The following is a 25,666-nucleotide window of genomic DNA, read 5'->3' as shown; positions in this document are numbered from 1 at the left end:
AGCTGAGACTACAAGCCTGGACCACCACACCCAGCTTATTTATTGTTTACTTTTTTATTTTTGTAGAGACAGGGTCTTGCTATGTCACCCAAGCTGGTCACAAACTCCCAGCCTCCAGTGATCTTCATGTATCAGCCTCCCAAAACTCTGGGATTACAAGAGTGAGCCACTACACTGGCTACTACTCTTGTTTTGTAGACGGCAACGGACATCCTAGAGAGAAGTTAAAGAACTTGCCCAAGATTACCCAATGAGCAAAATAACTGAACCAGGATCCAACACACTCTCCAAAACTGATGGTTTTCCCCCTTCACATTGCTGCCTTTTACTGTTCTACCATTGACCACTGCCATTGTTTTTAAAGTTAAAAATGACCCTAAAATATGTAGGAGTTTGAGATTTGCTCTCTAGAACTAGAGGAAGTGCAGAATGATGGTTACTAACATAGGCAATAGAGCCCAACTGCCCCAGATGTATCCCAGCTCTACTATATACTGTCTGTGTGGCACTAAGAAAGTCACTTAACTTCTCTTATGCCTCAATTCCCTTGATGGCAAAGTAATGTTATCAGTAGTCTCCACCTTATTGGGTTGTTGGGAGAACCAAATAAGTTAACACATAAAAAAGTATTTAAACATAGTCAATGATAGAGATGATTATTATCTGCCAAACATTCATTATATTTGGGTACTTATATACTCAGCCTCTTTGAACTTTTACAATGAGCGTAATATACCTATTTAGTAATACCATAGAGGTATTGAGAAAATTACAGAAAATTCGTGTATCTGACAGTATTTCTACTATGCAAATAAGCAAATGTTACTGGAGCTTCATTAGGCATAAACTCATAGTGTGATGTCATTTTGGAATAGGGAGTTTTCGGGTAAAGAGCAAGCTAATATTTCTGGCTAACAGAGTATATACGAGTCACCACAGCCGATAAATTCCTCATTCCAAAAGCACCAACCGAAACCACATTTAAAAAGGAGGGTATTTCGACACAAATACTCAAGTCTAAAGTAACCAAGTGTAAAATGCATAAATAACTTGATCTCTGCATGATAGGACAGCAAACTCCGTCAATATGTGAAGAACTACTGAGAATTGAAATCTAAACACTCAAAGATAATAAAGAACTTAAAGGAAACAAAAGGTTGGCTTGCAATGAGAAGTTTCACAACATTTTTTACGTAAACTCAGAAATCTAATTATTGCCATGTCAAAGTGGTTTTGCTTCTCTTCATTTTCATTGTTAAAAAGTTCTATCCAAACTTGAATCATTTCCTGTCCTGATAATTGCAGTATGGCTTTCTCATTTCTCCTATACTACTAATATCCAAATCACTATTGCCAAAGAGATTTTCCTCTCTTGTTGCCAAATAGGTATCCCAGATCATTGGATGTTGCATGGACACACACACACACACACACACATCTCTGTCTTACCTGAAGTCCCTACTGGGGCTTCCTATCATGTGTCACCATCTGACTTACTGTATATATTACTTCTTGATCTTGTTAATTAACTGTCTATCCCCTCTAGAATGTAAGCTCCATGAGGGTAGGTTTTGATCTGTTTTTTACACTGTTGTATTATCATTGTCTTGAATGAAGCCTAGTAGGTGGTAGATGCATTTTATATATTTATTGGATGAATAAATGTGTCATTTAACTCTGCCCATTAAAGGTTCTTGCACTTGATTTCAATATTTTTCAATCTCTTCCATTTAATAATATTTTCTCTTCTCTCCCTCAACTCTTTTCCACAACCCATTATAGCTATCTCTGCCATCTTTGCCTCCTCTCACCATGCACTGTCCATGAATGTGCCGGTATTAATTTTAGGACAACCTGTCCTGGATCCTTCTGAAGCTAAGTGGGGAGCTGACTCACCCAATGGGACTTCAAAGGATTGAGACCCAGGGCAAACTGTTCCTCACTTTTGACAAAGCAGGGGGCCTGAACATGACACTGGGCAAAGCAGAGAAGGGAGAGGCTGAAATCTGGATCACCAGTCAACCATCTCCAGGACAGCCACACCCAAGGGCTCACAAGAGGAGTTTGCACAGGAGCTTAGAACAACCTTCTAGGCTGACAAGGGGGCCTCTGCATTAAAAGGGCCGGGAAGAGAACTGAACCTACTAACATTCTTCACTGAAACCCAGCACCTTCAAACCCAGACTGGACAGCCATTGGCCCAAGATATGTCAGAGGGATCCGGTGAGTCAGAGAGAGGCATGGCTTGAATCAGTGGTTCCCATGCCTAGCTGTGCAGCCTCTTGGACATTCTAGAGCCCTACCTGAGCAGAATCTCTACAGACAGTGCCTGGGAATTAGCTATAACCTAAGGGAGTTTTAAATACAAGCAGGAGTATTTTTGGTTGGGTGCGCATCTACCAGGCAGAAGTTGGGGCTACCAGACATTTTGCAATACCTAGGACAGCGCAGCACAACAAATTGTCCTCTATCCTAAAAAAAATAAAACCTTTCAAACATCTCACCAGACCTCAATGGAGGTAAAATCTGAGTTTGAAGCCTAGCTCTGTTTGTCATATAAACACAAAGTATTTTTTGCACAGTTTTAATATGCATTAAATTTTCTAGAAAAGCAGCTACCGTGTCAATTGAGGACAAGCTGAACTTGATTTTCTTCTGAAAGTTTATAAAAGATCTTTCACGATGGGGGGAAAAAAAATCACATCCCCAACAGGAATGCCACTCATTCTATTTGGCTCTCCAGCGAGGCGCAGGCTGTTTCAGTCTGCATTTGCCGCTGCTGCATTAAAGACCTCTGTGCATAGCTAAAGCATCTGACAACTTCTTTCTGTCTTCTAGCTCAGTCATGTCTACACGTGTATGTACGGAACTGAATATGGACTAGCTTTTATATCTTCTTTACATTATAGCTAAGGTAATATATTTAAATTTTTAATATCATGCATAAGTAGGTTATGTTGTCAATGAATTTCACTTAGAGGATATTACGAAATAGTTGTTAAGAAAAAGAACATTGTAAGTCTGAAGAACCACTGATCTAAACCTTCTAATTGGCCCCTCAAAAAAGCTAATGGTTGGAGCTGAAGACACTATTTTCTTTGATTTTTCCTGACTGTCTACTCATTCACTCTTGACTGTATTCCACTCCTCATCCACGGTTTGTGACCTATTCAGCAATAAGTCTTCTGGGGAGAACCATTTCCAATTCCGTGCCTTATTGCATCCCAGGCATCACAAAAGAGTTTTGTTCATGGATGGATCCCTGGGAAACTGTGCATTACAGACCCTCTTCACATTCCTCAGTTTTCCTTTAGAAGCACAGACGACTAATTAGACCTTGTTTTTATTCATGTGAGCCCTGATTTGAAATATTACACCCAAGACCACCAGGAGTACTGCACCTGACCATGTCAGCTGACACCCCAGCAGTGAGTGCCACAATGGGGCTGGAAGGGCCTAACAAGGCCTAACATTCTGTGTTTCTTTCTCCCTTTTAGATACCCCACTTCTTCCTTGTATCTTGCCTGGGTGCCACCCTGTCTATCCTGACTGCTACATGTGACTTCATTCTGAACATACCTTCATGACTGTCCTCAACCCATGCCAGAAACTCTCCCCTTCACTTCCTCAGGAAGCTCCCAGTCCATGAAACAATAAGAAGTTTATCAAGAAGAACAGGAGACCAAGAAGAACAGGAGACATTGTTTGTGCCAGTCTAAATCCAAGCTAGAATTATTCTTGATGCAAATATGAAGAATTTTCTTTGTTGGTTTCTTTTGTTTGTATGTTTGTTGTTGAGACAAGAATTATTCTTCATGCAAAGACGATGAAGGGAGTTGCAAGAATATGTTCTCTCCCGTGGTTTTCCTAGCAAGACACTCTACAGAGTAAAGGCAGCACGTGTTAAACAATCAATGAGTTCCAGACAGTTGTGTGGTAACTGAGGAAGAGCCACCATGAGAGGCTCCCAGCAATCAGCCTGGCAAGCCACAAGGGTGAAGATATGGTTTGGCTCTGTGTCCCCACCCAAATCTCATCTTGGATTGTAATCTCCATGTGTCAACAGAGGAACCTGATGGGAGGTGATTAAATTATGGGGGTGGTTTCCTTCATGCTGTTCTCGTGATAGTGGGTGAGTCTCAGGAGATCTGATTTTTTTTTTTTTTTTTTTGAGATAGGGTCTTGCTCTGTCACCCAGGCTGGAGTGCAATGGCACAATCTTGGCTCACTGCAACCTCTGCTTCCCGGGTTCAAGCGATTCTCCCACCTCAGCCTCCCGAGTAGCTGGGATTACAGGCGCCAGCCACCATACCCAGTTAATTTTTGTATATAGTAGAGACAGGGTTTCGCCATGTTGGCCAGGCTGGTCTCAAACTCCTGACCTTAAGTGATCCACCTGCCTCCGCCCTCAAAGTACTGGGATTACAGGCATGAGCTACCGCACGCAGCCAGATCTGATGGTTTTAAATGTGGCAGTTTTTCCTGTGCTCTCACTTCACTTCTCCCACCTGCCACCATGTTAGATGCACTTGCTTCCCCTTCCAAAATGATTATAAGTTTCCTGAGTCCTCCCCAGCCATGTGGAACTGTGAGCCAATTATACCTCTTTTCCTTATAAATTACCCAGTCTCGGGTATTTCTTCTTTTTTTTTTTTCTTTTTTTTTTTTTTTTTTTTTTTTGAGATGGAGTCTTGCTCTGTCACCCAGGCTGGAGTGCAGTGGCGCAATCTCAGCTCACTGCATCCTCCACCTCCTGGGTTCAAGCAACTCTCCTGCCTCAGCCTCCTGAGTAGATGGAATTACAGGTGCGCCACCATGCCCGGCTAATTTTTCTCTTTTTAGTAGAGCTGGAGTTTCACCATGTTGCCCAGGCTGGTCTTGAACTCCTGACCTCAGGCAATCTGCCCACCTCAGCCTCCCAAAATGCTGGGACCACAGGCATAAGCCACCTCGCCCAGTCTCGGGTATTTCTTTACAGCAGTGCAAAAACAGACGAATACAGATGGCTACCTTGCCAGCTCCCACACTACGCTTGCCTAACCTTTCCCTGCCTCAAGAATAGAGGAGGTAGTGTGTGAGTACTTTACTTAGGTGATCTCACCAGATAAACCCTTTTCTTTCCCTCTTCCCCTTTCCATCCCTTTCACCTCTCTCCTTCTCTCTCTTGTTCACCATCTCCTTCCTAATCTCTGCCAAGCCTCATTCCTTTCTATCAACCAAGAAAGACCCACATGAGGTGCTGTAGGCATATTTCTATATTTTTTTACAATTGAATTCATGTTACATTATTTTATTTTATTTATTTTGTTTATTTATTTATTTATTATTTTATTTTATTTTATTTTTTTGTTGAGACAGAGTCTCACTCTGTCACCCAGGCTGGAGTGCAGTGGCGTGATCTCAGCTAACTGTAAACTCCACCTCTAGGGCTCAAGTGGTTCTCCTGCCTCAGCCTCCCAAGTAGCTGGGATTATAGGTGCACACCACCACGCACAGCTAAATTTTTTTGTATTTTTAGTAGGGATGGGGTTTCGCCATGTTGGCCAGGCTGGTCTGGAACTCCTGACCTCAGGTGATCTGCCTGCCTTGGTCTCCCAAAGTGCTGGGATTACAACCGTGAGCCACTGACTGGCAAATGTATATACAAAGTATTATTTTGATACAATTTAAAAAGATTTCCCCTAGCCTTTTCATTTACCATTAATATTTATGCTAAATTCTGCTTTGATTTACTCTGATTTGTTTTAACCACGGACCTCTGGGTATACCTCATTCCATAAAAAAGTTAAATGTATTTATTAAAAAATCTCAGCTTGCTTCTCAAAATGAGTTTCATGACACTTTTTCCATAAGATACAAACACAACTTCACAGATAATAAAGATAGCATGGTATTATTACATGTGCAGTAATATGTCTCTGATTGATAAAACTTTGGCATTATACTACATCATCTGATGTAATACAATGCAATAAACATTACATCGGAATGCAGAAGTACCTTAAGGAAATAGAGTGAGTATCCTGCATTCGATCTTTCACGATTTCCATGTCTTTGGGTTGATGTTTACTCAGTTGATATCTGCTCAGCATGCCTGTATTTCGTAGTAAAGTAAACCAGTTTCCCTGATCCCTGCCTTCAGTCTACAGGCATGGGCCTAAAAGACACCCTGGCCATGACGGATGGGGCCATGAGAATTCACATGCTCTCCCCAAGAATTTCACACTGAAACTGAAATACGTGGAGTTAATGCCTATGTGTTATAGATGGAGTCAAACCAAAGTGTTTAGCATTGGACATCACTTGGGAGATGCAGAGTGGCTGTTTTCTGAAAACAAGGAAAGGTGGTTTTCAGAGAGAGAGAGAGAAAAGCAAGGAATGCCGACAAGAAATGAAGAATGATTCCTTCAGACCCTGGCAGACAACCTCCCGGGCTGGTCCCAGTTCTTCCAGAAACGTGGCTATGTCCTTGCTCTTGGGTTTCGCGAGGCCCTTCTGAATATTAACTATAATTTTTCACTTGAACAAACCTGGCCCATACCTGATCCTGGTGCTTAAAATCACCAACTCATAACTGAGCGCCCCTCACTCATGCCTGTTAGTAAACTGTTTTTTTAGATTCAGTTGCTATTGCCAGTTACAGCACTTCTCTATTTCATGTCCACTCGTTCATGATTGTCTGTGCACGTGTGCGCACAGGAGAGAGGGAGAGAGAGAGAACTGACACAGAAAACTGACTTCATTCTAAAAGTTTTAGGCCTGGATCTCAGCAAGCCTGACCCAGAAATGCAGGCCCTCCATGTCTCACACTCATAATGTTCTCATGAGACAGAGGCATGGAATGGAATTCTGCCTTATTCGTGGAAAATTACATCTATAACTGCCAAAGGGCCAAGCTATTCTTATTTACTGACCAATATGTTTTCTTCTTCCAGGAAGGCCAGGCCCCTATGAGATGGACACATCTTTTCTTTGGCCTCATTTCAAAGTATAGCATGGAGTCCCAGCTACTCGGGAGGCTGAGGCGGGAGAATGGCCGGAACCCGGGAGGCGGAGCTTGCAGTGAGCCGAGATCTGGCCACTGCACTCCAGCCTTGGCGACAGAGCGAGACTCCGTCTCAAAATAAATAAATAAATAAACAAACAAACAAACAAACAAACAAAGTATAGCATGGAAACCAGTCCATGGCCTTAAGGTGGCCCAACCCCGTGTGTATTGATTCAAAGGGTGATCTTAGATACCGGGAATCCTATTTTTGAATGTCTGAAACAAACGTATATCTTCCAGGGCTGCCCTTTTCTTGATTCTGGTTGCCTGGCAGCTTGACAACTTTAAAGGAGGGGCATCTATTACCTTGAGGTGAAGAAGATGAAGGCTGAGAACAAAAAAGGTGTTGCGTGGCTTTAAACTCCAGTATAGAGTTTAAGTCCATAGTAAGACAATAGCCTAAGCAAAAATATCATTAGCTGTAATATGTACAATAAGAAAAAAAATGCTGCCAAATAACTAGGACCTACTATCCACTGCAAGATGCATCCTAATTTCAGAAATATTAAAATGTGGTTTTAAAAAATGTGGTAGGCTTTGTTGAGAGAGAAAAAAGGGTATTTTTTTGAAATCCCCAAACTGGGCTTGACATCTCAAGAGTCATGGAGGAAGACTGGACCCATAAACCCTAGAGTGAGCCAGGCTGGACTTGGACAGTGGAGACCTTTTGACCACACAGCCAGGGAGGCCCTTCCTGTAGAGCTAGAGGGAAGATCTGCAGAAGGAGAAAGAAGGAAGGCAAGAGCTCAGCTCTGATGGTCAACTCTGGAAGATGGAGTAGAAGCTGAGTCACCGGGCTGGCAGAGGAGCAGCCTGGAAACGGCAGTCCCCTTCCAGAAAGCAGTGCTCAGTGACACCTGGCTCCACGGCTGCAGGGGCTGCCTCTGGCAAAGTGGAGGAAGCTGACAAGAATTCCTAGGTGCCGAGGAGGGGAATAGAAGTTGCTAGAGAAACCAGAGGAACAGAAGAGGCCTGGAAAGAAACCAAGGGGTTGGCGGAGGCACATCTGCAGGCAACAGCAAAGTCCACGGTGGTCAGCACCGGGTGGCTGGATGTCCCAGACCCCTGGGTCAATAACATACAGGGCACAGCCTGCAGCAAGGACCCAAGGGCACAGCATGGCCATTGACCAAGCAGAATGAACCATCTCCCTGGGGCCAGCTCCATGATGACAGCCTAAGAGGCAAACCCTTCAGGACGCAGATTGACACTAGGGCCCGACAGGAGCAAGAGGAAGAGTCCCCAGGAAGCTGCTTACCAAGACCTGCTGAGATTTAAAGTGAATTGTGACAGACGTCATATGTTCCTATGTTCCGCTAAAAACCTGGATGTGGACCAAATGTGCCAGAGCTCATTTACTCTTGCATTTGATCATTAAACCAATTTTATTGTGTGCACACCATGTACCAGGCAGGGTTCCAGGTACTTGAGGTGTACCTGGGAACAAATCCGACAAATCCCTACCCACCTGCAGAGCATGGAGGGATAATACATGGCAAACATAACAGCAAAGGGGATTGTGTAGTGTGTGCAAAGGTGAATTGAAGAAAACAAGCTTCTGCTTCAGGAAACCTGAATTGAGAGCAAATTCGTGTTTAGTTATACAATACATGTTTCCTATCTAAGCCCCACATTTTATGCTGGAGTTGCCTGCGTCTGTGTGACACTGAAGGACAGAAAAATGAACGCAACACAGGCCCTGTGCCTAAGGAATTGACAGTTCACCAGTGAGTTTACACAGTGAGCTTCATGGAGGCAGGAATTCCGCCTTTCCTACATGTCACAAATGTTTACTAAGCACCTAGTAAAATACATGCCAGGTACTTGGCAGATGCACACAATGCACACATGACACACATTCATGCAACCCACACCCACATAGCACATGAAACACACACAAAACACACACAACAGACAAGTACATTCACACCATACATACAACACTCATATACAACATATGATATACACTGACTCAACACACATGAAAACCCACACATACATTCATAAAACTACACATGAACACCCACACACTCAAACACGTACACTTACACAACACACACATCAAAGGTTTCATGCTAAAGACTTTTCACTTTTTTCACTTTAAAGACCACTGAGGGCTGTAGGTCGATCTGGCCAAAGAAGCACTGAAAGTTAATTATACTGAGGCAGTAAATGAAAGCTTTGATGCCTCAGGGGGAGGTTTGCAGACTGAGCCATTTCAGGAGATCACCACTTGTCCACCTGAGTTCCCAAAGGGGCCATGACAGAGTTCTGAGAGGGGACTAACGACCACAAGAATGATTTACAGAAACTAGAGTGGTGGCTGCCAAGGAGGGAAGGGGGAAATGGTATCAAAAGGTATACATTTTTCATCATGAGATGAATAACTTCTGAGGGCCTAATGGACAACGTGGTGACTATAGTGAGTAATACTGTATTGTACACTTGAAGTTTGCTAAGAGAGTTGATTTTAGCTGTTCTCACCATGCACACACAAAACAGGCAACTATGTAAGGTGATGAATGTGTTAGCCTGATTGTGGTGATCATTCCATAATGTATACATACAACAACTCCTCATGTTGTATACCTTAAATATACACAATTATTGTTGGTCAATTGTACCTCAATAAAGCTGAAAACTAAGATAATAAAAGAAAATCTACCTATGGAACCACAGCTAACAGTCTGGGGTTCTTATGTAACTTTTGTTTAAGACTCTTCAAACTATGTCCCTGTTAGGCTGAGAAAGCCACTGAGCCCCAAGTGGATCAGGGATCCTTCCCAAGCCATGGTGTTTAATGAGTGCAACAATTGCATTCTGAAATTGCATCATTGGCATCACAGTTCCAGAACTTAATCTCATGTAGTTAAGTTTAAAACAATAACCTACTGACTATACAACATTTCTTTTCTAATTTTCAGCAGACCAAAGGAAATACAATTTGGTTTCCATAGCAAATATTCCAACTTCATGAGGAAGCACAAAGTGTTTTGAGAAGAAATGCCCTCCATGGACAAAGGAATATTTCTGAAGTGCAATAAAGAACTTACAGTATCACTAGATATGCTTGAATTATCGAAGAGAAGTTACCACCCAACATCAGCATGAAGTTACAGTGTTTACCACCATTACCCTCCCATAAATGTTTTCATTGCTCTACACAGCAGATATAACCTCAGATATGCTTATTTTGAGTAATCTAAAATAAATGTGAGATGGATAAAAACCAACTATTTTTCCTTTTCTATACCTGCACTCCACACACTTCTGTGACCAGGGATTGAAGGGATGTCAACGAATACTCTGCCACCAGCTGAATGGCACCAGCTGAGTGTCCTAAAATTCAATTCAATTCTGATACTAACCAGAGTTAGCACAGACCTCAGGTTGAGGGTTCAGTCCCCCAAGACTGCCCCCTATTTCAGACACCAAATACAAGTGCCAGGTTGTCACCTATATGTCTGACTGACTGGCTGTAAACCAGGATTCCTACAATGCCCTCCTTGGGTTTGATAATTTGCTGGGATGGCTCACAGACCTCAGGGAAACACATTTCCCAGCTTATTATGTGCTAAAGAATATGATCAAGGATACAGAAGACAGCCAGATGAAAAGATACGCAGGGTGGGGTGTATGGGGGAGGATGTGCGCTTCCTTGCCCTCTCCGGTGGGCTACCCTTCACATGTTCAGCAGCCCTGGAGCTCCCCAAACCCCAGAGTCCAAGGATTCTTACAAGACTTTGTTACTTGAGCATCACTGATCATTAACTCAATCTCCAGCCTCCAGGCCTTCCCAGAGGATGGGGGTAGGACTGAAATTCCCAAGCTTCTAATCTGTTCTTTCTAGTAACCAGTCTCCACCCAGGAGCCTCATTAGAACAAAAGATGCCTATCACCCAGGAAATTCCAAGAAGTTAGGAGCTCTGTGCTGGGAACCAGGGCCAGAAATCAAATATATATTTTGATTATGTCTCTCTATATATTATATATATATGTATATTTCCTATATATTTTTCCTATATATATATATATTTAGAAAAATTATATATTTTTTTTCTTATTCCTTTACAAACGTATTCTTCACCATGCCAGAGGACTGATTTTGACGGAAAACTCCCAGGAAGTCACAGTTTTGGTACTCTTCCAAGGTCCTAATAAACGAAGGTAACTATGGAAACTCAAGCACTCGGAACACTGGGCAATGTAAACGCTCTCTGCTCGGCAGGGTTCCCTCACACGCAAACACCATTTCTGAGAAATCCTTAGTACACCTCCCCGAGGGGACCGCACAGACTCAGACCACATCTAAACAAGCCACAGCCTTGTTCCAGTTCTCTTTGGAGTGGGTGAGATTCACTAGAATAAATAAATATGCAGGGAACAGGCCAGAAGAAAGTTAGGATGGATATTCAGAAATAGCTCTTTGTGTACAGAAATAACTGAAGGGAAATGTTGGTAGCTATTTAAGGGTCCAAGAAGTTGGAAGACACTAAACAATAATATTTGCATCCATTTTATTTTGTAATGTCAACAGGACATGTCCACGCCTGCAGAGGCCACAAACAGCACCAAATCACTGACAGGAGAGGCCCACGGTGACCCCCCGCCCCTCTCTTTCCAGCTGTTTCATCAGCTTCTCTTCCCTCATCCGTTCATGGGGATGACAATGTCCACCTTGGGGGAAGCACAAGCATATGGATGAATACAGACCGAGTCCTTGTTGTGGTTGTTGGCACTCAGGGCTTTGTGGTGTTGTTTGGTCAAGCCAAAAACAGAGAGGCACCATGATTGCAGGCGTACCATTAAGTACAGTAAGAATGTCTTCCTAATCCAAAATTGGACATGCGGTTTGATGAGAAAAGGGATAAACTTGAGATGGTGTTACCCAATATTTAAAACCAAGACGTCAATATTTTATTTTCTTACTTAGTCATGTGTCTCAGATTCATGTCATTAAGCATTACCTTTTATTATAAAAGTCATTTTTTCCTTCCCCACTTATCATGAGAGTCTTTCAAACTCAGCCAAACACGTCACAATGGAATTATGAATGAACATGAGAACAGTAAGAAGTGGAACTGAGAAATTAGAGACATGCAAATTTTATCTAGGAAAATGTTACCAGGTCATAAAGAAGACAGTAGGACAAGAGCAGAAAGTGCTAATGTAATTTCACCATTTCCCCCGCTAGAAGGAAAAGTGAACCCAAGAGGAAGGAGGTTTTCGGCACGGGAGGGTGACCTTTCTGCTGCTGCTGTTGTTTTGTTGTTATGGTTGTTTGTATCCTCTAATGTTGCTAACACAGTAAAAACCACCCAATTTAAAATCAGACTTGGAAAAAGTGATCTCAACTTTGCGAAAGTTGACCTCCCTCTACTCTTCTTTTTGGCTAATCACTAACAGCACTTATGAACTTTATTACAAATAAAATTATCAGAATACATGCAAGAGCAATTAGATGTAATAAAATTAATCCAGAAATGCTATTTGTAGAAGAGTCAGCCATTTATGCCAAAATCTGGCTTCCCTTAAATTTTATCTTCATATTTTGAAAAGGAAAAGCAAAAGCAGTTACCATATTTACTTGAGAGTCAACACAGCCAAAAATTTTTAATGCCATGCTAAGCAATCCAGTCTCCGAACATCAACACTTCTTTCTATCTCCAGGGTTCACTGTTATTACTTGCCAAGATTATGTGGGGGAACAAGAAAAGCTCTTAAACTTTTTTCTCAGCATGGTGGTTGAAGAGAGACAAAGAAAGTGTTGGAAGCTAGAGAAACGGAGAGATGTCGAAGGCAGCAATGCATTGGGGGACGTCTGAACCATCCCAACCCAGGGCAACTCACCCACCTCGTCAATGCAAAGTTGAGGATACTGCAACTATGCAACCTACATGGGCCACACAGTGAGACAAAAACACAATTTCCTTCTAAATAATCCAGATTCACCATATAAATACTCCTGAGCAAGCTCCTACTTGCTGTTTGCTGTAAGCTTGGATGTCAAAACCTGCCATGCAGGACTCCACTCTCTCCCAAACAAAGCCCAGACCACTCAGTCTAGCATTCCAGATGCTCCTCAATCTCCCTTGATCCTACCTTTTGGAACATGTCCCTCTCCTTGCCCTTGATGGGCCTATGTTTACTATGCACCAGTTTCCTTGCAAGTTTCCCTCATCTCTACCTCTTTTCTTGCTCATGCAGTTTCCTCTGCCCAGAATACAATCCTTCTTTCTCCTCCAGCTCAAGTCCTCTTCTTCCTCCTTCTTCCCCTCCAACACCTATCCTAAATACTGCACCACTTCTTTAGGGTTTTCCCACCCCTCCAATGAAGAGAAACAGGCAACTATCTCTCCCTGCTCTGAAACCTTGAGGTTTTTCATCTCTCCGTCTCCGATGGCACTCTGCAGCCCCTACTCTGTATTGCTTGAGTTCTCTCCCCTGCTGCACGGTTAATATGCTTAAAAGTAGGCTGAGATTGAGTACAGCTTGAACAGAGAAGATGTTTAAATATTTGCCAAATAAATGAAAGTGGCTACGTTTATACAACTTATATCTACAGTGCCTTAAAAAATTGAAAGCACACTTACTAGGTGGAGAGCCCTTGATAACTTCCAGTACAAAGTTTTCTGGGGAAATAGTCCTAAATTCCCCCACCAGGTCAGATTTGGCAATCACTATGGACAGGTTTGGTCTAACCAGCTTCTTGTTTACTTGGGTAATGTACTGACTCGGTGACTGTCTACTTCTCGGGTCAGTGGTTCTCAATCCACATTATACTAACTGCACAGTATGATTACCTAAGGAGTTTAAAAGGCCAGGCTGCATGCAGTCCCATCACATTAGAACCTCTGGGGTTAGGATCCAGGCACCAGTGTTTAAAACGCTCCAGGCACCAGTGTTTAAAAGGCTCCCAGGTGATTACAATATGCAGCCGAGGTTGACAACTACTGGCCTAGATGACAAAGAGTAATTCCACACAGCAGACATTTCCCCTATTTGTATGTCACTGAGGCAACAGCAATGTCCACTTTCAACACTGATGTGGCGGACTGGGGCCCAGCCAAGAAAGAGAGTTCAACTCTAGAGGCTTATGTTCACACACACTAGGTTTCCCTAGAACAATAGTTTACAATCTGGACATCAGTTCCAGACTAAAGTCAATGTCTGCCTCTACCTCCAATCCAAAGCATTTTTTACCTTCCTATGAGCCTAGGTTCTATATATACACACACACACACACACACACACATAAATTTTATATATATACACACACACACATATATATATTAGACATATACACATATATATTATACATATATAAATATATATATCACATTTCCTTACCAACTTAAAATAAATTTCAGCTGGAGAAAAAAAGAAGCTTAGAGTTCTGATCTTGCAGTTACATAAATCCCAGAGTTTGAGGTTGATGATAAAGATTCAAGCACAGTGAGTGATACTGAGTGTAATTTCCCACATTATCAAAATAGCAAAAATGTAACCCCCCCCTTCTCCCTGTGAGTCAGTCCAGAAACCCACTGTGTTAATCTTGAGAAATGCTTAAACCTTGAGGGAAACTTATTCAAAGAGGTTGTCATGGCAGGTTCACATGAGACTTTTTAAATCAAGTAAGTTCCAGTACACATTTCCTTCACTGTTGACAATCATCACATATTTTCCCTCCAGGAAAGAACCCCTGTGAAGTGAACCTCGCGTGTGGTTTTACAGATTCTTTAGCAGACAGCTGACACTATTTGTGAAACCAAGTTTCCCCATGGACTCCACGCGGTGTGTTTAACCATTCCAGAGAAACACCTACAAAGTCCCTACTTTATTTGAAGTTGTACTTTATTGTGATATGCATTTCATTTGTATTAATTTGGGCTTCAATCTTATATACTGATCATTTCAGTAATCATATCTCTTTTAAAAACTAGTTTATGGGTACCATGCACCAATTTTGATAACTCATAGAAGTGGCAGAAGAGAGCGTGAATGGCATGCTCGATATGAATGGACTCAAAAGCCAGTGCCCGAACAAATATGACTGCTTGAAGGACATCTGAGAAAGAGCTCTTCCATAAACTGGTGTTTCCCTTCCTCATGTTCCTTACTATTTCAGCATAATGATGTGTACAGAGCTGAGAGAGTCCAACAGACCCATGTTCAAATTCTGACTCTTGTTTTTGATCTGCCGCAACCTGAAGAAACTCACCTGCTATTTTTAAGCCTCAGTTTCCTTAGAGACAAATCAAAATCATAAAGCCTGCGTAAGGAACACAGACAATGTGTAAAGCTCCCAGTCATCGTGGGGAGGAGACGGATGGCTGCTGATCCTGGCTGGTTCTAGAATAGCAGATGAGGTGGGTACCCGCGCTCCAGGACGAGGAGGCTGAGCGTCATTGGTGCAGCCTCCAAGATTGGCTACTAATCAGCCTAGAGCAGGGCAAGTGAGACTAAGGAGACAGCAAATAAAATCGCAGGCAATGAAAAGTCTAGAAAAATTGTTCCAGGATTTCCAGTCAAGTTCTACCCTCTCACTAACTCCAGGAATAGAATGAGGGAAGCCACATCAATATTCAGGGGGCATAATTGTGGCTTTGGAATGTTTTGGTTTTGTGGCCCATGTTGGAATATGTTATTGGTGTACATGACCAAATGGCTCTGGTCACCAAAAGCAACACCGCCTCCCTCAGACAAGAAGAGACTCATGGTTAAGACGTTCAGCATTTTTGGAGAAAAGATGGGTAACTTATAAGCACATTCACTGCTAATAATTTCTCCCCAAAGGATAAAAGAAGGCAAACTTCCACAAAAGACATAAATGTGCTTTGAGCCTATTCTATAGCAATGGCTCATTCCCTTGTTCATTGATTCAGGAAACAGACCTGAAACTTAGTAAAATCCTTAGTCATACCATTGTCACCGGCTGCTTGAACACAGTGTCTTAGCCTGGGCTGCTGTAACAAATGATCACAGATTGGATAACTTAAGCAACAAATATTTGTGTCTTACAGTTCTGGACACTGGAAGTGTAAGATCAAGGTTCTGACAGATCCAGTGTCTGGTGAGGGCCCACTTTCTGGTTTGCAGACAGCTGACTTCTCATTGTATCCACACATGGTAGAAATAGAGCTAGCTAGTTCTCTGACCTCTTCTTATAGGGGCACTAATCCCATTTATGAGGGCTCCACCCTCATGACCTAATCATCTCCCAAGCATCCCACCTCCTAACTCCATCACTGGGATTAGGGTTTCGACATAGGAATTTAGTGGTGGCTTGGGGGACACACAGATATTCAATCTATTGTACACAGATAAAGGAAAACCCAAAGCCTAAAAAGAAAATCTATTAATCTTAAAGTATTTATTTCCATTACAATTAACACAGACACATTTCAACTTTTATAACTACATTTCTAGACTTTTCTATGGTAAACACACCTTTTGCTGCCTCTTTCACCTGGCATTAGCACTTGACAACCCCCATCCCATGTTGCATCTGATTGGGGCAATTCTGTCTGCGTTGAGTACCTGGAATTCACCAGAAGTCCCTTCTCAGAAGCAAGCCCTGCCCTCCTTTCCCTGGACTGGGAGGTGAAGCTCACTGAAGGGGGTGAGCTGACTTTGCAATCGTCCCACTTCCTGCCCAGATGTTCCTGTGTCCGTGGAAACCTGATCCATCAGTACCTCCTCAGGGCCAGCAGTTCCTGAGACCTCCCCCAAACACCTCCCACAACACACACACTCACACTTGCGCACACACACACACACACACACACACACACACACACACACACATTAATCCCCACCCTGTGCTGGCCACAAATGATGGTTTATGACAGTTTTGCTTCCAAAATGGGCCTGAGTGTCTTATCAACAATATTTTGTCTCAGTCTCCTATGTTTCTTCACACAATGGAAGCACCTCTGGGCTTAGAGTCACCAAGACCCTAAGACTGGTAGAGTACACACCCCTTCCCCAGAGCCGTGACAACACTACAGACTCATAAGCAAAGCAGCCTCATCATCATGGAACCGGGGTGGCCAGCATGAAAGACGATGCATAGTAGAGACACTCTCCTCAATTCCTTCCCCAGGTGGTTGGGCTTCAGGAATTTTGTTCTATTCTGAGCACAGAGAGCCATGGCCTCAGATTTCAGGGGTGGGAGGAAAAGTTCCAGTTCTCTTTGCCCACTCAGTGGTCCTGAGGAAAGCTCTTAGTTGGTCACCTCTAAAGTTAGAAAGATAACCCTACCTACACCTGGAGAAAAGGATGTCAGAGAAGCCCTACTTGCGGCTCTCTCCTGAGACCCCATCCCTGAAGGACTCCCTGGCACCAAGCAGGCCCTGGGGGCAGATTTACCCGTGCTTTGGTCCAGAACCTAGAGGTGGCTAGGTCCTCTTCACCGTCCCCTTCCTGCGTTCCTTCTCATTGCTGACATTTGATTCTATCTCGCAAATGGACTATAAGCTGCTCTGAATTTTCTTCATCTTTCTATTTCCCCTTCCATTCCTTCTTCCTCTCACCATCCCCAGCACTTAGCACAGGGCTTAGCACAGGTTGGACATGCAATAATAATCTGTCAAAATTATCAGTCAGTTTATTAATGCATGAGATAATGAATGAGAAAGCCCTTTATAAACTGAGTTTTATTTCAGAGAGACGTAGAATGTATTTTCGTAAACTGTCTCCACTTGTCTCACACGGAGGACAAGGCTGGCCAAGAGAAACAGTGTTCTGGTCGCCAGCCCTATATGCAATGTCAGCCCCATCGTGATCTCTTGTGGCAAATACAACACAGTCTGACAGATGCTTGTGTATAGAACCACACCTCCCTGGTGTCATTCAGGTGGGCATTTACATCTACAAGGTAAGAGTTTACAGACCTTGGCACCATCTTCCCAGCCCATGACTAAAGTCAACCTGAAACTCACAATAAAAGCCAAACTCTTACCATGGCCCTAAACGCCCCCCATCCTCTGGCCTCTGCCTGTGTCTCCGGCTCACCTTGGTCTCCCTTCCACTCTCTTCACTGGCCATACATAGAGCTGCTTTCTGCTCCTCATGCTGGGCTTCTATGATCTGCTTCTTCTGCCCTCTGTCTGGCTGGTTCCTTCTCATGCCTCAGACCTTATCGCTTCACCTCGAACAGTCCCAATCACCAGGCTAATGTAGATCATGGCTCCCTAGTCGCTGTCTCTGCAGCCTTTTGTCTCTGTGTTTCACAGTGCTCAGCCCACGGGTGCCAACTCCTGCGGCTGCCTAGCTGTTTCGTGCAACCCTGGTGGGGTCCACTCACCCTTGTGCCATCCCATGACTGGACACACAGCAAGGTCTCAAAACACAATCATCAAATGAAAAAAGTTGTGATTGCAAATGGTTTTAAACCAATTGAATAGATGCCCAACCTGAGTCAACAAAGTACATGTCAAACGTGGTTGTATTTGCCACAAGAGATCACAATGGGGCTGACACTGCGTGGGTCATGATATGAGATAGGAAAATTCAGAAAACTTACTAAGTTTGCAGCTTTTTCCTTTGAGACTGCCAAAGTCTAATAAAAACCAGTTTGTTAGCAGGCACTGTTGACAAGCACATGGAGAAGCATTCTTTCAAACATTCCTGGTGGTGGTGTTAATTGGTGTGACCTGGTAGGGTGGGGGTGGGTAATTCTGAAATATATATCGAAATCACAAGAGTACACAGCCTCTGACCCCGCAATTCTGCTTCCAGGAATTTAACCAACAACTTGTAAACACTTCCGCAAAATTACAAGGGCAGGCTGTTACTGGTTGCAACATTGGCTGAAATAACAAAAGATTACAAACAACCGAAATGTCCAGTGAGAGGCTGAAAATGCACCTCCTTTGATACAGCCATGGATCAAGGTACAGAAGGTGCACACTATAAGTATGAAAGAGGTGGAAGAAAAAACTAGAAACTATTAACCAGACTCACCTATTGGTGACGAAGAGGGAAAGAAGAGTCTGCAGAAAGGGAGGAGAAGGACACTTCCCTGAGGAACCTTTTAAATTGTGTTACCCCTTCAAAAGCAAATAAACCACGTGTCATCTGCTCAAAAAAATTAAAGAGTTTCAAAATCATATGGAAAAGTTTAACCAAAAAAAGTAAAATTCCATTTTATAGTCTTTTCCCCCGTTTTATAACTGGAAACACTAAGCAAAGGAAAGGGAGATAAGTTGCCCAGGAGAAATGAAGCTGCCCTTGGATCCCAAGCTAGCACTCACCATACTCCATCCCAGCCTCCTTGGAGACATTCTCTGGAGTTCCTTGCTGCAGATACGGAGGGTCAATAGACAGGAAATATAAAGAAATATCTCTCAATATTTTAAACGCCCATCATGTCTGGGTTGGCGTGATAAATTGGATGGTCCTTCCAGGGAGGATCTGGTCTGAAAAATCAAATCCATTTCACATTGGCCCATGTGGGTTCAGAGAAGCTGAGGCTGAGCCCTGCCTGATCCCCAAGTTGAGGGGTTGTTGGGGCTGAGTTTTCAGGTTCAACACCTCCAAATGCAGTAGAACTGGACTCTCAGCACCTTGGGATGGAAGAACCGAGTAAATCGGCACTCAATTGTCCAGGCCAGCGTGGCTCAGGGGCTCAGAAGGCACATAGACTTGGCGCAGGCTGATGGATCTCTCCTCACTAGCCCGCAGCTTTGGGAAACTGAACTTCTCAGGGTCTCAGCTTGTCTGGACCTAGAGTTGGAATAATGTTTCAAGGTTGTGAGAAAGATTCAAGATAATATACTTAAAGAACCCAAAAGAGTGCATGTTCCTTTAGTAGGTGACTCAATAAATGGTAGTCATATGTGCAAATAAACAGCACAAACATCACCAGTGGCCTAAAACCATGTGACATTGTCTCTAAAGTTCGGTCCGACCTACCTTCACTGACCCACGGGCTCCAGAGTGAGCCTGTCTGCATTGTAATTCCAACTCTGCACTAACTACTGGTATAACCCTAGCAAATCACTTCTCTGTGCCTGTTTCTTAATCTGTAAAATAAAATAATAGTACTGATTATTTCATACGAGAAGTACTTAAAACCAGGTCTCCTACCTAGTAAGTGCTGTATTACATATTAGTTTTTATTATTATTATTCAGTGCCAAGTTCAAACCATGACTAAATGTCAGTTTGGTCCTGATCTCTGCAGCCCAGCACTGAGCTGGGAGTCGGAGTGAAAATCGATGCCTCCTTAAAGTTTTTGACATTCATGCCAAGTCCATGACACTTGTACCTATAAAGACAGTGTTCTCCATTTTCCTGGTCCTATCCTTGGCTTGCATTCATTTGTTTAATATCCTTTCAGAGCGTTAAAGATTTACTCAGTAGAAACTGAGACTCACCCAAACTAAACTAAATAAATAACGAGTTGCCCCTAGAAAAGCTCCATTTAGGTTGTTTTTTTTTAATCTTCTGGGATTCCTTTTTGGAATATTCCTTTCTCCACAGAACTGGGTAAATATGTTTCTACCTCCCTTACATTGACTCATTTGAGAAACATTGATTGATCCCCCCTGTGGGTGTCAGACCCCAAAGCAGGCCCTGGAGAGAGGTATACACATGAAACCAGCCCCTGTCTTTGAGGAGCTCTCACCACTGGGGAGTTGAGCAAAGCCCATGGATGATGAGAATTCTACAGGAGGGGGATGGCTGGTTTTCCTCCAAGCGAATGAAATAGATAAGCAACAAAATAGAAACCTTTTTAATCTAAAATGTATCCATGCACTGCTGGAACCCACCAAACACTGCTACTGAATCTAAGAACCAAGAAACATAGAAATATGTTATACACACCACATACACACACACACACACACACACACACACACACACACACACACACACACTTCCCAACTTTAGAATTAGAAGACGTCAAAATTTCGGCATGCAGCTCTCCAGAAACTATATATTTTAGAAGGCAAGACTTATCACTAAACTTTACAGTAACAACAATAATAATAATGCCATTTTGCATTTTTACTTTTCTACTATTCAAAAAGCTTGCCTCTATCTTGCCTCTTTATAATCCCAGTACAATCTTGTGAGGTGGCTAGCACAGGCCTTCTCTCTACATTTTATAGCTAAAAAGGAGACAAAATCACAAAGACTGAGGTTTGTCCCAGGTTACTCAATCAGTAAAAATTCAGAGCAAAAGCATCCAGTTCTCTCTCTCTCTCAGCAGACTTTCTGAGAGACATCAAATGAGGTCAAAGTCCTCAGAAATTAGGTTGGCAGAAGTTACTGTTAGAGGTGACTGCCTTGGCAATGAGTAACCAAAAAAGATGAGAGGCTGAACCCAAAGGGGCAGAACTGGACGCCAGCAGATTTTGCAAAGGGTTTCCTTAAGGTAAATTAAGACAACAAAATATACCTTTGCCTATTATTAGAGTAGTACACTTTTTAAAAAATTATAAAACCCGATGCCGATGAGAGTGTTAGAAAATGTTCACACAGTGCTGGTGGGCATGTAAATTAATAAAACTTTCCTAGGATTAATTTAGCAGCAGGGATCTAGAGTTTCTAAAATGCCCATGCTCTTTGACCCCTACAATTCTACCTCTGGGGATTTATCTCACGGAAAACTCATGAGGAGATGCAAAGGTTTAGCTGCAAGGGTGTTAGTTTTAGTACTGTTAATAAGAGAAAAACAATCAACCACCTGCCAACAGGATTTAATAAACTATCTATGCAATGAAATGGAAAAGCTTTTGTAAAAGAAAATTCATTCTCATGACAAGATGCTCGTAATACATTGCTGTGAGGTAAAAGCAGATAACCGAATAGCATGTAGAGTACAAGTATATTTCTTCAAACCATAAATGGACTCAGAGACAAATGTACCTACCAAAACGTTAACAGTGTTTATCTCACAGTGGTGTGTTTTTACTTCTTGTCTTTTACTATTATCTCTATGTATTTTTTTAAATTTTATTCTTGACAATGAGCTTGTGCTGTTTGTGTAAATGTTTCAAGGACGTATTTTAGAAGTATACCCTCACTATTCTTTGAGCACTCATGTCAAGTTCTCCTCCTAAGTAAACTAACAGTCTTGTGCCCAGTTGGGTTTGTCAGTTCAATGATTAACAACAGCATGTAGCATTAGTAAAGGTCATAAGAATCTTCTTAAATTCATCACTGCCACTAGGCAGATCAAATTCATCTCAAGCAGTTTTCTTGGTTCTTTCTGGACAACTTTGTCTTCTTCCTTTTCCTAACGGATCAACACATTTACAGTAAACACCAATCTCCTGCACTGAATGCACACACACACAGATACACACACAGACACACACACACACACACACGTCACTGTTCTCCAGCTGTCTCACAGGTGAATGCCATGACTCACCAAACCAGTTGATCCTTAGCTGTATTTTTTGAAGCATCCTTCCCCACCATCCACTCCTCACACCCTCACCAACACAACAAAAAATTCACATTTTACATAAGCAATAAGGAGTTATAAATTGAATTGAATAAGCTTCATTTGGTTCTTTTTGTTTTGTTATTTTCTTTCCTTAATCCTTCAGGTTCAGTCCCATTTTCTCATTCTGATGCACAACAACACTATCAGTAGGAATTATGGGGATCAAGGATAAATGGAGATCAAGGATAAATTATGGAGATCAAGGACAAAAATGCAAGACAATGTTTATAATCCCCTCTGAGAGTGCACGGTCTTCTCTATAGCTGTAGGTGCAACACTGGCAAAGCTTCTGAGTGGGGGTAAAAAAACATGATCAGGCTTTTAAGATTACCTTTGAAGTCCTTATTGAAGAAAGTGTATACAAGTTTTGCCAATACAATGCATTATACCTTTAAATGAAACCAATAGAGCCTGCTGTTAATAATATAACACCTTCAGGCCGGGCGCGGTGGCTCACGCCTGTAATCCCAGCACTTTGGGAGGCCGAGGCAGGTGGATCACAAGGTCAGGAGATTGAGACCATCCTGGCTAACATGGTGAAACCCCGTCTCTACTAAAAATACAAAAAGTTAGCTGGGCATGGTGGCACGTGCCTGTAGTCCCACCTACTCAGGAGGCTGAGGCAGGAGAATCGCCTGAACCCGGGAGGTGGAGGTTGCAGTGAGCCAAGATCATGCCATTGTACTCCAGCCTGGGTGACAGAGCAAGACTCCATCTCAAAAAAAAATAAAAAATAAATAAATAAAAAATAGCACCTTCAGTCAAACATTGGGTGAGATTACGCCTCTCTAACATTGTAGAAGCTTAATGGAAAGTGATAAAACAAGTCTCAATTCTTACAGTAATAACAGTCTTATAAAACGACTTCATTTACAATGCCTTTCACTTCACATCTCTTACCACATACCAAAAGTCAGGTAACTATTTGTGGTTTATAAGTAATATACAGTTATAAAGCATATTTCCCATATATTTCATAGTTAAGTCTTCCATAGGTAATCACAGTTGATCTCTTAATATGGCTCATTAACACATCTTAAACACATCTACGCTCTGTATAACACATACAGATAACACATACGCTCTGTATAACATACACATATAACTTCAAGAAATCCTTAAAATGTTATTTCAACAAACAACATAACATAACACAACATAACATTACCTTTTATCAGATTCCGTTTGTCTTTCCTAAATACCTCATTAACGTGTGAGTAAACCCCAAAAAAGGAGGGAAAAAAATGCAGAAGCAAAAAACCTGCAGTGCAATTAATCATCTTACCATCTCCGTTCATCCTTGGGGCGTTTGGGAATGGCTGGCCTCTCAGGAGGTGGAGAATGTCGGGGTAATCGGACAAGGTCTCTTTTCCCAAATGAAGCCTGCTGAGCTGATGTTGGTTATTAAAAACGAAAGTGCGTTTTGAAGTCAGCCCTGGCTAGAGTTGTTCATTCAGGTCTGTGCCGCAGCAGACTGACAGCTCACATCTTGCCAGACGCCCCAGCTGGTGCGGAGGCTCAAAGGAAGGAGAAAGTGGGGTTTTGGAGATGGCTGTGTCACAGCCTCTGAGGCCTTTAATCCCTCGGCCATGACACATCTGGGGAATGATGAACAGAAAGCTCAGAGCCAGGCAGACAGCCAGAATCACTCAGCAAACGTGCCAGATCCTTAAGAAACACCAACACCCACTACTGCACCAACACCCTCTACTGCACCAACACCCACCCTCTACTGCACGGTAACCTCTAACGCTTCCCGAAGCTGGTGCTTTCCTCTCATGACTTTGTGTTGAACCTGGACAAGGTCTGCTGGCTGAATCCAGCTCATTATCATGTTCCCATCATCAGAGTATTGACCGGTCAGTCCCAGGCCTGTGGTGGTATAAGCTTTTCCTTTCTGCCTACCTCCCAATCCTGAGAGCAGTCTCCCTAGAGGCAGCCCAGGCCATGCTGCAGGACTCTTTATTCAGGTCTGCTCATGTCCTAGATCCCGGCCACTTCTCATGGTGCCCACCAGCCCTGCCATGTGTACTGAGAACTCTGGAAGTCTCCTTTCACCACACCCTGGAGGTAGGGTGACCACTGATCACCCCTCAGCTCATTGGAGATGAAAGCCGGAGCCTCCGGCTTCCACAAACGCAACCAGATCCACCTAGGAGAGCTGGTGCTGCCAAGCTTCCTCCTTTTTTTTTTTTTTTCCTGAGACTGAGTCTTGCTCTGTCTCCCAGGATGGAGTGTAATGTCACAATCTTGGCACACTGCAACCTCTGCCTCCCAGGTTCAAGTGATTCTCCTGCCTCAGCCTCCCGAGTAGCTGGGACTACAAACGCCCGCCATCATGTCTGGCTAATTTTTGTATTTTTAGTAGAGATTGGGTTTCACCATGTTGGTCAGGCTGGTCTCAAACTCCTGACCTCAGATGATCCACTTCCCTTGGCCTCCCAAAGTGCTGGGGTTACAGGCATGAGCCACTGCACCTGGCCTGCCTCTTCTTTTATTTCTCTCATACCCCTTCCTGTGCCCTGCACTCAGATGAACATTCTCAACATGATACAGCGTCCAGCCTATCACAATGCTACTCAAAAATCTGCAGTGTAGGGAGGAAGAGTCAAGCCTCCAATTCTAGCATTCAAGGCCCGCAGACATCTGGTCTCACACGCTTTCCTGTCATTGTTCCATTACCCTTTCCAAGAACCCTTTGTGCTCACCTGGATGGGCCGCCTGCTGACCCTGAGAGGCACTGCTCAAACCTCTGCTTCAATGCTCTGCAGCCTCAATTCTGCCACTGCCGCTCCTTACCCTAGTCAATGTGACACCACCCAGCATGACACAGCCCACCTCCTCTTTGCTCCTTCTCCTTCTTTCCAGTTTTCACCACCATTTGCTCAAGCAGACCCCTACTCAAGCATCCTGGTGTGATTTTCCCGACTCTGAACCTGTGCCTTCTCTCTGTGATGATAACGGAGATAGCAAAAGTGAGCACTTACAGGTGCCAGGCATTCTTCAAGGAAATTTAAATTATGTATTCATTTACTTATTTATTTTTAATTTTATTTTAGGTTCAGGGGTACTTGTGCAGGTTTGTTATATAGGGAAATTGTGTATTCAGGGGGCTTGGTCTACAGATTGTTTTGTAACCCAGGTAATAAGTAT

General features: G+C 43.0%; 1 protein-coding gene across 3 annotated transcripts in view; it reads right to left on the bottom strand.

Moving 5' to 3' along the window:
* IL1R1 (interleukin 1 receptor type 1) overlaps positions 1 to 24,367 on the bottom strand; it is a 74,411-nt gene extending 50,044 nt beyond the window's left edge. Inside the window, exons 1-2 of one of the 3 annotated variants that reach the window (XM_015113020.3) lie at positions 23,799 to 24,111; positions 19,306 to 19,777 (exon numbers count right to left, since the gene is read on the bottom strand). The gene's annotated coding sequence lies outside the window, so the exon portion shown is untranslated. Of the gene's footprint in view, positions 1 to 19,305; positions 19,778 to 23,798 lie in introns of all 3 variants that reach the window. The other 2 variants (XM_015113021.3, XM_015113019.3) reach the window with 2 other exon arrangements.
* Positions 24,368 to 25,666: the final 1,299 nt, after the last annotated feature.

The sequence above is a fragment of the Macaca mulatta genome, chromosome 13 (genome assembly GCF_049350105.2).
Source record: "Macaca mulatta isolate MMU2019108-1 chromosome 13, T2T-MMU8v2.0, whole genome shotgun sequence".
Classification (NCBI taxonomy): domain Eukaryota; kingdom Metazoa; phylum Chordata; class Mammalia; order Primates; family Cercopithecidae; genus Macaca; species Macaca mulatta.
The sequence above is the reverse complement of the archived record's forward strand: the minus strand, read 5'-3'. Positions and strand labels throughout refer to the sequence as shown.